At 37.0% G+C, this 14,784-nt stretch overlaps 2 long non-coding RNA genes across 10 annotated transcripts in view; both read right to left on the bottom strand.

The window, feature by feature from the left end:
* Nucleotides 1-14,784, bottom strand: part of LOC127864402 (uncharacterized) — a 97,312-nt gene that overhangs the window by 52,443 nt on the left and 30,085 nt on the right. The window lies entirely within an intron of this gene.
* Nucleotides 2,889-14,604, bottom strand: LOC127864403 (uncharacterized). Of its 8 annotated transcripts, none has more exons than XR_008041886.1 (10): nt 14,588-14,604; nt 11,391-11,475; nt 10,812-10,912; nt 10,141-10,304; nt 8,417-8,501; nt 7,837-7,937; nt 7,166-7,329; nt 5,442-5,526; nt 4,862-4,962; nt 2,889-4,354 (listed from the first exon to the last, which is right to left on the bottom strand). It is a non-coding gene; the product is annotated as an uncharacterized LOC127864403 (long non-coding RNA). The 8 variants fall into 8 exon arrangements; XR_008041884.1 differs by lacking the exon at nt 14,588-14,604 and adding an exon at nt 13,128-13,178; XR_008041885.1 differs by lacking the exon at nt 14,588-14,604 and adding an exon at nt 11,617-11,827.

A 14,784-nucleotide genomic window follows, 5' to 3' on the forward strand; every position in this document is an offset into this window, starting at 1 on the left:
TTCATTTAATTAAAGAGTACAGAAAGCTAAAAAGTGATGTGGTTTGTTGTACAACAACAATTGGTTATGTGTAACCTATTCAAAAAATAATTTCGTTCAAAATAATTCAATGTAATTCTATAAACGACAAACACACTTCGTGTGTTGTGTATGTTTATTTTTAAAAATGTACATAAGTGGTTTAAAAGCACAATTTTTACACATTTAAGAGGTAATCGCTCACATTTATGTCTAATTAATGATAATTTTTTGCATTGGCAAAGATTTAACGAGAAAACCTGAAGTTTAAGTTGAACTCAATTTGCTATAGACCAATTCACGCGTGACGTCACGCGCACCTGCGTGTTTTTATCCGTGCCACTCTGGTAGGCAAAAGAAAGACACGATCAAAGGGGAGATATCGAGCATGATATTTATTGTCACGCTCTATATGTGTATTAAATACATTATTTAATATATTTTGATATGTATACGATCATTTTTAGATTTAAGATTTAAACATCCCAAAAGTTGTTGTACTGTACTCAAACAAATAAGAATGATAACAAACAATAAATAGATCGATTCCATGCACACAGCATATATTAACTTACCACTATGATAGTCCATAATCCATCTGTTATTAAGTTTGTACAATTGCTGCAACTAAAGAACAGGGTCTGAACTAATAACACGTTGTTTATGTGTTAAGGAATCTTTGAGTATCAGATCAAATTTGTTAAATCGTATAACGTAATTTACCCATTGTTCATCTTATGTACCCCAATATACATATGATTTATTCATACTCGTGTTTGTTAAAATGTGTTTTCTGGCGCGTATCAATATCAACCACATGACTGTGATGTTGACGAGGTACATTGTGCAAGTCAACTAAAAAAAGTCTTCCAAAACATTGAACTAAATTTTGCAATTATATCATTCTGTAATCTGACCATAGCTGATTACATCAATGCACACATTATAAACTTGGTAGTATTATTGGCAAAATATTTTATTATTAAATGCAAACAGGAAAAAAACAACACCATAAATAGATTTTCTTGTGTCCTTTTAATAATATAATTTAACAAGAGGAATTAATCGCGACTACACAAAATAAATTACATATATTTTATATTCGTTGTGCGCTTTTTATGCTCAATGGGTACACCTACCCTAAAAAAAATGTAAATATACTTTGTGACAAAGTTTCACCTACCTTAAAGCAACATATATACACTTTTTCCCTTGTATATATATGTATATATATATATATATATATATATATATATATATAAATAAATATATATATATATATATATATATATATATATATATATATATATATATATATATATATATATATATATATATATATATATATATATATATATAAATATATATATATATATATATAATATATATATATTATAACACTTTGACACATTAAATAAATTAATTTAATTTAATTGGTTTGATTTGATTGTTTAAAAAAAAAAAAAAAAGTAATTTGTCCAGTATATATTAACAGAAAATGTACGCTGGGAAGATACTAGCCCGATTACCGTTAATTTATAACAAAACGTATTTAATAATTGGTAAATGTACGTATAATCATTAAACGTATTTAGCGGGTACCGATTAATTAAAACTACGTCATTCCGTTTGAAGATTGAATGTTACGGCCATGCACAATCGACATCATGAAAACAAGAAATTACGTATGACTACCGGGTTAAATTATATTTACGAAAAATAAAAAGCAATATAGATATATATTATAAAATGTAAGATATTTGTCACTCATATACACAAGTAAAGAAATTTCAATATACATTAATTCACAGGTTAATTTGCATCACGATTCATCTATAGTGTTATTCACCTTAAAAACAAATCATCCAATTTAAAAGAAAATGATTATAACATTTAAATACTGTCATGCACTTCGCTTTTAATAGGGATTTGTTGTACCGGTATGTCAGATTTAATGCACCCCTTTTCTTTCACTCATATTTTTTTTATCACACTTTCATACTCATATAATTGATAATTATAATTATATAATGGGATGCATTATTGTTTTTTTGTAATTTTTGATGTCCTTCTGCAAGAAATAAACGGCTAATGCATAGCTTTGTTTTATGAAATTGTAGGTGTTTAGTCTTCAGACCACCTAGCTTTACCTTGATGCTAATGACTAACGAGTATATTTTTTTTTATAGATAAGAATACATGTATTAATTAAACAATATTGACATTAAAAATGCAATATCTTTAATAGTATTTAGGTGTTATGATGTTGTTGTTAATGTTTACAATATATTGACTAAACACGTGCCGTTATCTATACGACATAATGTTTATCGTAACTGTATCCCAGTGTGACCCAAATTCGACGATGTAACGGTTACATGAAGCAATATTTAGCAAATAATGAAAGAAATAATGAAATGTTTAATAGCACAAAATAATAATTTTAAACTCTGATGTATTACTTTGAAATGATTCCAAGACACTAATCATCCATTTTATCGATACAAATAGATCATCGTCGAATTTAGGTGTCGTCGAATTTGGGTTACGGTAGGATACCCAGTGCTTTTGCCTACCAGCGCATCGCGCATGCGCGAAAATTCGGAATCAAAACAACAACAATGAATTGGTCTATAGGAAAACGACGGTAGCCGTTTAGACGTAAGCGGGGTAGCTTACGTCTAATTATTTGGACTACATTGGCATTTGATTTAGTGTAAAATAACATCAAACATAAATTGAACGTATACGAAGCCGTCAGTCAATTGAACGCGTATGTGTGTACCGAAGCAACCTACTATTAGTTTTATCAATAAGAAAAGTAAGAGATGTTACCTTTTCATCTGGAAACTGTTTATTTGCGTGTTAGAGGTTATATTACACTAATTCCGATTCCCATAGGGTCCCATTATAAAACTGACAACTTTCACAGCATTTTTATTGCCTTTCCGACGTATCAATTTTTCCGAACCTGGTATAATTTTAAAGATGGATCTGTCATCTTCCAATAATTGCAATCAAAAACATACCGTCTCGCAACTTCTAAGAAAGTAAATCGCTGTCGAATGAACCCACCGTAGAAAAACGCGTTTCGGAATCCTAATTTCGACAAAAGCCCCACACAATAGAAAACACACCCTCAAAAGTTCATCTTTTAAGTTAGCTTCCAATCCAAGGCATCAAAGTACTCCAGACACATACAGGATATTACAAATAACCACAAAAGACATGTCTCACATTGTTAAATGGCTTATATTCAAGAAGAGAAAAGGAACTCTTTAGAAATAGGCACTACTTTCGAATGGACCACGGAGGGATACACAATGATTTAGTGTAATGTAACCTTTAAGGGAACTCAACTTTGTCCCATCTTTTTCAAACTTTCTCCACATGAGATTTCAACTATTTCCACAATGAATATGCAATTTCAGTGCATTCGGATGGGGGTAAAGGCCTTAAAATGGCCATTTAAAGCGGTGACTAAATTGGCCGCAGTCAAGTCGGAATGCATGATTTTTAGTCTAAGTGACGACAGCTGATTTTGTGTCTCCAATTATTGTTACGCGTAACTTTTATGGCAAAAACTGGTATCACTGCATGCGAAATTCACCAATATATCAGCAAAAGGCCCAAATAAATGTATTGATTGTGAATCAGTGTACTTTTCTTGATGAAATAGGAGACTTTTTTTTAATTTTAAGCATTTTTTTCAATAAAAAACTCACTGACAGCATATAAAATCATGTTTTTTAAGAAAATTATTATTAAAAGCTTCACTTACAATCTAAACATACACATTGCAATTACAAAAATTTATGCTATTATGATGAGAGGCATAATTTGCAGCTTTCAAGCCGATACAAGCCGGCTACCCAAAATTAACACTTAAAAAGGCGCAAAGCGCTCCTTCAACAGCTTACGACACAAAGTGACACTTAATGCGCATCCAGATAGTCTCTCTCATATAAATAAGTCCTGTTAGCGACATTTTATTAAGTATTCTCTTTAAAATCCAGTGTTGAAAGCGTAAGTTTTGCAAAAATGCCCACAGTCACCATGCAAAAGAGCACGTTTGCTAAGGAATTCCTACGCGAGTGGCCACACTAATGTCGTGGCAGGAAAGTCATTTGGGTGTGATTCCTCTGTAGTTCAGTGTACATTCATTCCACTACCTGGGGATGACTATCAGGATCAATTTTCCCAGCTTGGTGTAGTGTTGACCTTTCAGGATGTTGATGGATTGTCCACAAGCGCTGCACCACTGCGGCCTCTGTTCAGGACACAGAGTCGGATTGAGGTGTACACAAACCCGCAGTCAGGCAAGGATCATCCAGACCTTTAATAAAATAAAATGTTTAGGCCCCTGAAACTGGCAATTATGTTCAACACTGAGATAAGGAAACACATAGAGGAGACATCATGCCATGGCTTTCTCATTATCGACACGGCAAACTCGAGCAGCTGGGGACTTGGCTCTAAACAAAAACAGGTATGCTCCATCAATGTGAGCAAGATGGCATGTCAGAGTTAAAAAGGGCAAACAAACAGACAAAAGAGATATAAAGGAAATTAAAAATTAAATGCCAGAAGTTATTGTAAGTATTGTTTTTCTGTCTGCAAGGGTTGCTGTGGAAAATAGTGCTTAACGCATAGTTTGGCCTGTAGGGGTTCTGCTAGCAAGAACAAATCGAAGTCATATCTGCCCGCGAACTGTAAGCTTGAGATAACCATATCTGATGAAGTACTGCTTTGAAAATGCATTCGGATTGTACTTGAACCAGATTGCATTGACAGCACAAGGCTTCAGACCCCCCAAAAGTGTGAGGCTTTCAATAGTGCTTACCTGATACCAGACCGCATTGCCCAAGACAGTGACTTTCTCCCGGAACTGCACAGGCTGCATCCGCAGCACAATCCTTAAGCTCAATCATGGTCTGGCTAACTCTGAAATAGTGAAATCTGAATTTACAGATGCTCATTTGTCTAAAGGTTATGAGTTTATTGCCTATCTTATTAAAAGCAAACACAATGACATGCTTAAGAAGACATGTGCATTTCTGAAAAGACATACAGCTGCCCGATACTTGACTAGGAAAAGGCGCTATGGTCTTCACTCTGAAATTCATTACTCTAAGGGCTTAACAGAACAAAAGCCAGATCTTACAGCTAAATGGCCCCACCTACAGCTAAATATGCTTTATAGGTTGAAAATAAAGTTATTTGTCTGAAGAACTAGTGCTATTAACTCATCAGCTATGTTGCTCCACTGGCCGCAATTCTGTAAACATAGTGTATTTATGGAAATACCTAGTCTACCACCTGCTGCGCACCACTACGTCCACTGTAAATACACAGCTAAGTTAGTACTTTAACAAACAAACTGAAATTCATGTGTTAATTAAACAATCAGTATGATGACTCACATTGAAATCATGTCCAGTGCACCAGTCAGAGCAAGACAGCTAGCGGATTGTTGACCATCTACGGCTCAAGGACAAACGGTCAGGCCTACAAACAAAGAGAAAAATGGCATAAATGGGCTGCATGCATGTAATTTGGCATATTTTTCATCTTGCTCTCCACCTGAAACTTCAATCTAGGGACATAATAATATTTACATTTAAGATTTGTTGGAAATGTTACCCTTACTTGTCCATACCAGGTCCCCCACCCATCCGGAACAGTCAAAAACCACCTTAAACATCCATTTGGACCAAAATATTGACATCTCTCATCTATTTTAGCACCCAAATCATCAAAACATTCATTAAAATTCATTTTCTACTTGTCTCGCTTGCAGACGAATCCATGTGACCTTGACACTGCAGTAAATGTGCTTTTTAAAGGTTATATTACACTAATTCCGATTCCCATAGGGTCCCATTATAAAACTGACAACTTTCACAGCATTTTTATTGCCTTTCCGACGTATCAATTTTTCCGAACCTGGTATAATTTTAAAGATGGATCTGTCATCTTCCAATAATTGCAATCAAAAACATACCGTCTCGCAACTTCTAAGAAAGTAAATCGCTGTCGAATGAACCCACCGTAGAAAAACGCGTTTCGGAATCCTAATTTCGACAAAAGCCCCACACAATAGAAAACACACCCTCAAAAGTTCATCTTTTAAGTTAGCTTCCAATCCAAGGCATCAAAGTACTCCAGACACATACAGGATATTACAAATAACCACAAAAGACATGTCTCACATTGTTAAATGGCTTATATTCAAGAAGAGAAAAGGAACTCTTTAGAAATAGGCACTACTTTCGAATGGACCACGGAGGGATACACAATGATTTAGTGTAATGTAACCTTTAAGGGAACTCAACTTTGTCCCATCTTTTTCAAACTTTCTCCACATGAGATTTCAACTATTTCCACAATGAATATGCAATTTCAGTGCATTCGGATGGGGGTAAAGGCCTTAAAATGGCCATTTAAAGCGGTGACTAAATTGGCCGCAGTCAAGTCGGAATGCATGATTTTTAGTCTAAGTGACGACAGCTGATTTTGTGTCTCCAATTATTGTTACGCGTAACTTTTATGGCAAAAACTGGTATCACTGCATGCGAAATTCACCAATATATCAGCAAAAGGCCCAAATAAATGTATTGATTGTGAATCAGTGTACTTTTCTTGATGAAATAGGAGACTTTTTTTTAATTTTAAGCATTTTTTTCAATAAAAAACTCACTGACAGCATATAAAATCATGTTTTTTAAGAAAATTATTATTAAAAGCTTCACTTACAATCTAAACATACACATTGCAATTACAAAAATTTATGCTATTATGATGAGAGGCATAATTTGCAGCTTTCAAGCCGATACAAGCCGGCTACCCAAAATTAACACTTAAAAAGGCGCAAAGCGCTCCTTCAACAGCTTACGACACAAAGTGACACTTAATGCGCATCCAGATAGTCTCTCTCATATAAATAAGTCCTGTTAGCGACATTTTATTAAGTATTCTCTTTAAAATCCAGTGTTGAAAGCGTAAGTTTTGCAAAAATGCCCACAGTCACCATGCAAAAGAGCACGTTTGCTAAGGAATTCCTACGCGAGTGGCCACACTAATGTCGTGGCAGGAAAGTCATTTGGGTGTGATTCCTCTGTATTTCAGTGTACATTCATTCCACTACCTGGGGATGACTATCAGGATCAATTTTCCCAGCTTGGTGTAGTGTTGACCTTTCAGGATGTTGATGGATTGTCCACAAGCGCTGCACCACTGCGGCCTCTGTTCAGGACACAGAGTCGGATTGAGGTGTACACAAACCCGCAGTCAGGCAAGGATCATCCAGACCTTTAATAAAATAAAATGTTTAGGCCCCTGAAACTGGCAATTATGTTCAACACTGAGATAAGGAAACACATAGAGGAGACATCATGCCATGGCTTTCTCATTATCGACACGGCAAACTCGAGCAGCTGGGGACTTGGCTCTAAACAAAAACAGGTATGCTCCATCAATGTGAGCAAGATGGCATGTCAGAGTTAAAAAGGGCAAACAAACAGACAAAAGAGATATAAAGGAAATTAAAAATTAAATGCCAGAAGTTATTGTAAGTATTGTTTTTCTGTCTGCAAGGGTTGCTGTGGAAAATAGTGCTTAACGCATAGTTTGGCCTGTAGGGGTTCTGCTAGCAAGAACAAATCGAAGTCATATCTGCCCGCGAACTGTAAGCTTGAGATAACCATATCTGATGAAGTACTGCTTTGAAAATGCATTCGGATTGTACTTGAACCAGATTGCATTGACAGCACAAGGCTTCAGACCCCCCAAAAGTGTGAGGCTTTCAATAGTGCTTACCTGATACCAGACCGCATTGCCCAAGACAGTGACTTTCTCCCGGAACTGCACAGGCTGCATCCGCAGCACAATCCTTAAGCTCAATCATGGTCTGGCTAACTCTGAAATAGTGAAATCTGAATTTACAGATGCTCATTTGTCTAAAGGTTATGAGTTTATTGCCTATCTTATTAAAAGCAAACACAATGACATGCTTAAGAAGACATGTGCATTTCTGAAAAGACATACAGCTGCCCGATACTTGACTAGGAAAAGGCGCTATGGTCTTCACTCTGAAATTCATTACTCTAAGGGCTTAACAGAACAAAAGCCAGATCTTACAGCTAAATGGCCCCACCTACAGCTAAATATGCTTTATAGGTTGAAAATAAAGTTATTTGTCTGAAGAACTAGTGCTATTAACTCATCAGCTATGTTGCTCCACTGGCCGCAATTCTGTAAACATAGTGTATTTATGGAAATACCTAGTCTACCACCTGCTGCGCACCACTACGTCCACTGTAAATACACAGCTAAGTTAGTACTTTAACAAACAAACTGAAATTCATGTGTTAATTAAACAATCAGTATGATGACTCACATTGAAATCATGTCCAGTGCACCAGTCAGAGCAAGACAGCTAGCGGATTGTTGACCATCTACGGCTCAAGGACAAACGGTCAGGCCTACAAACAAAGAGAAAAATGGCATAAATGGGCTGCATGCATGTAATTTGGCATATTTTTCATCTTGCTCTCCACCTGAAACTTCAATCTAGGGACATAATAATATTTACATTTAAGATTTGTTGGAAATGTTACCCTTACTTGTCCATACCAGGTCCCCCACCCATCCGGAACAGTCAAAAACCACCTTAAACATCCATTTGGACCAAAATATTGACATCTCTCATCTATTTTAGCACCCAAATCATCAAAACATTCATTAAAATTCATTTTCTACTTGTCTCGCTTGCAGACGAATCCATGTGACCTTGACACTGCAGTAAATGTGCTTTTTAAAGGTTATATTACACTAATTCCGATTCCCATAGGGTCCCATTATAAAACTGACAACTTTCACAGCATTTTTATTGCCTTTCCGACGTATCAATTTTTCCGAACCTGGTATAATTTTAAAGATGGATCTGTCATCTTCCAATAATTGCAATCAAAAACATACCGTCTCGCAACTTCTAAGAAAGTAAATCGCTGTCGAATGAACCCACCGTAGAAAAACGCGTTTCGGAATCCTAATTTCGACAAAAGCCCCACACAATAGAAAACACACCCTCAAAAGTTCATCTTTTAAGTTAGCTTCCAATCCAAGGCATCAAAGTACTCCAGACACATACAGGATATTACAAATAACCACAAAAGACATGTCTCACATTGTTAAATGGCTTATATTCAAGAAGAGAAAAGGAACTCTTTAGAAATAGGCACTACTTTCGAATGGACCACGGAGGGATACACAATGATTTAGTGTAATGTAACCTTTAAGGGAACTCAACTTTGTCCCATCTTTTTCAAACTTTCTCCACATGAGATTTCAACTATTTCCACAATGAATATGCAATTTCAGTGCATTCGGATGGGGGTAAAGGCCTTAAAATGGCCATTTAAAGCGGTGACTAAATTGGCCGCAGTCAAGTCGGAATGCATGATTTTTAGTCTAAGTGACGACAGCTGATTTTGTGTCTCCAATTATTGTTACGCGTAACTTTTATGGCAAAAACTGGTATCACTGCATGCGAAATTCACCAATATATCAGCAAAAGGCCCAAATAAATGTATTGATTGTGAATCAGTGTACTTTTCTTGATGAAATAGGAGACTTTTTTTTAATTTTAAGCATTTTTTTCAATAAAAAACTCACTGACAGCATATAAAATCATGTTTTTTAAGAAAATTATTATTAAAAGCTTCACTTACAATCTAAACATACACATTGCAATTACAAAAATTTATGCTATTATGATGAGAGGCATAATTTGCAGCTTTCAAGCCGATACAAGCCGGCTACCCAAAATTAACACTTAAAAAGGCGCAAAGCGCTCCTTCAACAGCTTACGACACAAAGTGACACTTAATGCGCATCCAGATAGTCTCTCTCATATAAATAAGTCCTGTTAGCGACATTTTATTAAGTATTCTCTTTAAAATCCAGTGTTGAAAGCGTAAGTTTTGCAAAAATGCCCACAGTCACCATGCAAAAGAGCACGTTTGCTAAGGAATTCCTACGCGAGTGGCCACACTAATGTCGTGGCAGGAAAGTCATTTGGGTGTGATTCCTCTGTAGTTCAGTGTACATTCATTCCACTACCTGGGGATGACTATCAGGATCAATTTTCCCAGCTTGGTGTAGTGTTGACCTTTCAGGATGTTGATGGATTGTCCACAAGCGCTGCACCACTGCGGCCTCTGTTCAGGACACAGAGTCGGATTGAGGTGTACACAAACCCGCAGTCAGGCAAGGATCATCCAGACCTTTAATAAAATAAAATGTTTAGGCCCCTGAAACTGGCAATTATGTTCAACACTGAGATAAGGAAACACATAGAGGAGACATCATGCCATGGCTTTCTCATTATCGACACGGCAAACTCGAGCAGCTGGGGACTTGGCTCTAAACAAAAACAGGTATGCTCCATCAATGTGAGCAAGATGGCATGTCAGAGTTAAAAAGGGCAAACAAACAGACAAAAGAGATATAAAGGAAATTAAAAATTAAATGCCAGAAGTTATTGTAAGTATTGTTTTTCTGTCTGCAAGGGTTGCTGTGGAAAATAGTGCTTAACGCATAGTTTGGCCTGTAGGGGTTCTGCTAGCAAGAACAAATCGAAGTCATATCTGCCCGCGAACTGTAAGCTTGAGATAACCATATCTGATGAAGTACTGCTTTGAAAATGCATTCGGATTGTACTTGAACCAGATTGCATTGACAGCACAAGGCTTCAGACCCCCCAAAAGTGTGAGGCTTTCAATAGTGCTTACCTGATACCAGACCGCATTGCCCAAGACAGTGACTTTCTCCCGGAACTGCACAGGCTGCATCCGCAGCACAATCCTTAAGCTCAATCATGGTCTGGCTAACTCTGAAATAGTGAAATCTGAATTTACAGATGCTCATTTGTCTAAAGGTTATGAGTTTATTGCCTATCTTATTAAAAGCAAACACAATGACATGCTTAAGAAGACATGTGCATTCTGAAAAGACATACAGCTGCCCGATACTTGACTAGGAAAAGGCGCTATGGTCTTCACTCTGAAATTCATTACTCTAAGGGCTTAACAGAACAAAAGCCAGATCTTACAGCTAAATGGCCCCACCTACAGCTAAATATGCTTTATAGGTTGAAAATAAAGTTATTTGTCTGAAGAACTAGTGCTATTAACTCATCAGCTATGTTGCTCCACTGGCCGCAATTCTGTAAACATAGTGTATTTATGGAAATACCTAGTCTACCACCTGCTGCGCACCACTACGTCCACTGTAAATACACAGCTAAGTTAGTACTTTAACAAACAAACTGAAATTCATGTGTTAATTAAACAATCAGTATGATGACTCACATTGAAATCATGTCCAGTGCACCAGTCAGAGCAAGACAGCTAGCGGATTGTTGACCATCTACGGCTCAAGGACAAACGGTCAGGCCTACAAACAAAGAGAAAAATGGCATAAATGGGCTGCATGCATGTAATTTGGCATATTTTTCATCTTGCTCTCCACCTGAAACTTCAATCTAGGGACATAATAATATTTACATTTAAGATTTGTTGGAAATGTACCCCTTACTTGTCCATACCAGGTCCCCCACCCATCCGGAACAGTCAAAAACCACCTTAAACATCCATTTGGACCAAAATATTGACATCTCTCATCTATTTTAGCACCCAAATCATCAAAACATTCATTAAAATTCATTTTCTACTTGTCTCGCTTGCAGACGAATCCATGTGACCTTGACACTGCAGTAAATGTGCTTTTTAAAGGTTATATTACACTAATTCCGATTCCCATAGGGTCCCATTATAAAACTGACAACTTTCACAGCATTTTTATTGCCTTTTCCGACGTATCAATTTTTCCGAACCTGGTATAATTTTAAAGATGGATCTGTCATCTTCCAATAATTGCAATCAAAAACATACCGTCTCGCAACTTCTAAGAAAGTAAATCGCTGTCGAATGAACCCACCGTAGAAAAACGCGTTTCGGAATCCTAATTTCGACAAAAGCCCCACACAATAGAAAACACACCCTCAAAAGTTCATCTTTTAAGTTAGCTTCCAATCCAAGGCATCAAAGTACTCCAGACACATACAGGATATTACAAATAACCACAAAGACATGTCTCACATTGTTAAATGGCTTATATTCAAGAAGAGAAAAGGAACTCTTTAGAAATAGGCACTACTTTCGAATGGACCACGGAGGGATACACAATGATTTAGTGTAATGTAACCTTTAAGGGAACTCAACTTTGTCCCCATCTTTTTTCAAACTTTCTCCACATGAGATTTCAACTATTTCCACAATGAATATGCAATTTCAGTGCATTCGGATGGGGGTAAAGGCCTTAAAAATGGCCATTTAAAGCGGTTGACTAAATTGGCCGCAGTCAAGTCGGAATGCATGATTTTTAGTCTAAGTGACGACAGCTGATTTTGTGTCTCCAATTATTGTTACGCGTAACTTTTATGGCAAAAAACTGGTATCACTGCATGCGAAATTCACCAATATATCAGCAAAAGGCCCAAATAAATGTATTGATGTGAATCAGTGTACTTTTCTTGATGAAATAGGAGACTCTTTTTTTTAATTTTAGCATTTTTTTTTCAATAAAAAACTCACTGACCAGCATATAAAATCATGTTTTTTTAAGAAAATTATTATTAAAAGCTTCACTACAATTCTAAACATACCACATTGCAATTACAAAAATTATGCTATTATGAGTGAGAGGCATAATTTGCAGCTTTCAAGCCGATACAAGCCGGCTACCCAAAATTAACACTTAAAAAGGCGCAAGCGCTCCTTCAACAGCTTACGACACCAAAGTGACACTTAATGCGCATCCAGATAGTCTCTCTCATATAAATAAGTCCTGTTAGCGACATTTTTATTAAGTATTCTCTTTAAAATCCAGTGTTGAAAGCGTAAGTTTGGCAAAAATGCCTCACAGTCCACCATGCAAAAGAGCACGTTTGCTAAGGAACTTCCTACGCGAGTGGCCACACTATGTCGTGGCAGGAAAGTCATTTGGGTGTGATTCCTCTGTAGTTCAGTGTACATTCATTCCACTACCTGGGGATGACTATCAGGATCAATTTCCCAGCTTGGTGTAGTGTTGACCTTCAGGATGTGATGGATCGTCACAGCGCTGCACCACTGCGGCCTCTGTTCAGGACACAGAGTCGGATTGAGGTGTGTACCCAAACCCGCAGTCAGGCAAGGATCATCCAGACCTTTAATAAAATAAAATGTTTAGGCCCCTGAAACTGGCCAATTATGTTCAACACTGAGATAAGGAACACATAGAGGAGACTCATGCCATGGCTTTCTCATTATCGACCACGGCAAATCGAGCAGTGGGGATTGGCTCTAACAAAAACAGGTATGCTCATCAATGTGAGCAAGATGGCATGTCAGAGTTTTAAAGGGCAAACAAACAGACAAAAGAGATATAAAGGAAATTAAAAATTAAATGCCAGAAGTAATTTTAAGTATTGTTTTTCTGTCTGCAAGGGTGCTGTGGAAATAGTGCTTAACCGCATAGTTTGGCCTGTAGGGGTTCTGCTAGCAAGAACAAATCGAAGTCATATCCTGCCCGCGAACTGTAAGCTTGAGATAACCATATCTGATGAAGTACTGCTTTGAAATGCATTCGGATTGTACTTGAACCAGATCGCATTGACAGCACAAGGCTTCAGACCCCCCAAAAGTGTGAGGCTTCAATAGTGCTTACCTGATACCAGACCGCATTGCCCAAGACAGTGACTTTCTCCCGGAACTGCACAGGCTGCATCCGCAGCACAATCCTAAGCTCAATCATGGTCTGGCTGACTCTGGAAATAGTGAAATCTGAATTTACAGATGCTCATTTGTTAAAGGTTATGAGTTATTGCCTATCTTATTAAAAGCACACACAATGACATGCTTAAGAAGACATGTGCATTTTGAAAAGACATACAGCTGCCCGATATTGACTAGGAAAAGGCGCTATGGTCTTCACTTGAAATTCATTACTCTAAGGGCTACTTAACAGAACAAAAGCCAGATCTTACAGCTAAATGGGCCCCACTACAGCAAATATGCTTTATAGGTTGAAAATAAAGTTTTTGTCTGAAGAACTAGTGCTATTAATCATCAGCTATGTTGCTCCACTGGCCGCAATTCTGAACATAGTTGTATTTATGGAAATACCTAGTCTACCACCTGCTGCGCACCACTACGTCCACTGTAAATACACAGCTAAGTTAGTACTTTAACAAACAAACTGAAATTCATGTGTTAATTAAACAATCAGTATGATGACTCACATTGAAATATGTCCGTGCACCAGTCAGAGCAAGACAGCTAGCGGATTGTTGACATCTACGGCTCAAGGACAAACGGTCAGGCCTACAAACAAAGAGAAAAATGGCCATAAAGGGTTGCAGCATGCATTGTAATTGGCATTTGTTCATCTTGCTCTCCACCTGAAACTTCAATCTAGGGACATAATAATATTTACATTTAAGATTTGTTGGAAATGTTACCCTTACTTGTCCATACCAGGTCCCCCACCCATCGGAACAGTCAAAAACCCATTAAACATCCATTTGGACCAAAATATTGACATCTCATCTATCTTTTAGCACCCAAATCATCAAAACATTCATTAAAATTCATTTTCTACTTGTCTCGCTTGCAGACGAATCCATGTGACCTTGACACTGCAGAAATGTGCTTTTAAAGGTTA

This window comes from Dreissena polymorpha, chromosome 1, assembly GCF_020536995.1.
Source record: "Dreissena polymorpha isolate Duluth1 chromosome 1, UMN_Dpol_1.0, whole genome shotgun sequence".
Lineage (NCBI taxonomy): Eukaryota > Metazoa > Mollusca > Bivalvia > Myida > Dreissenidae > Dreissena > Dreissena polymorpha.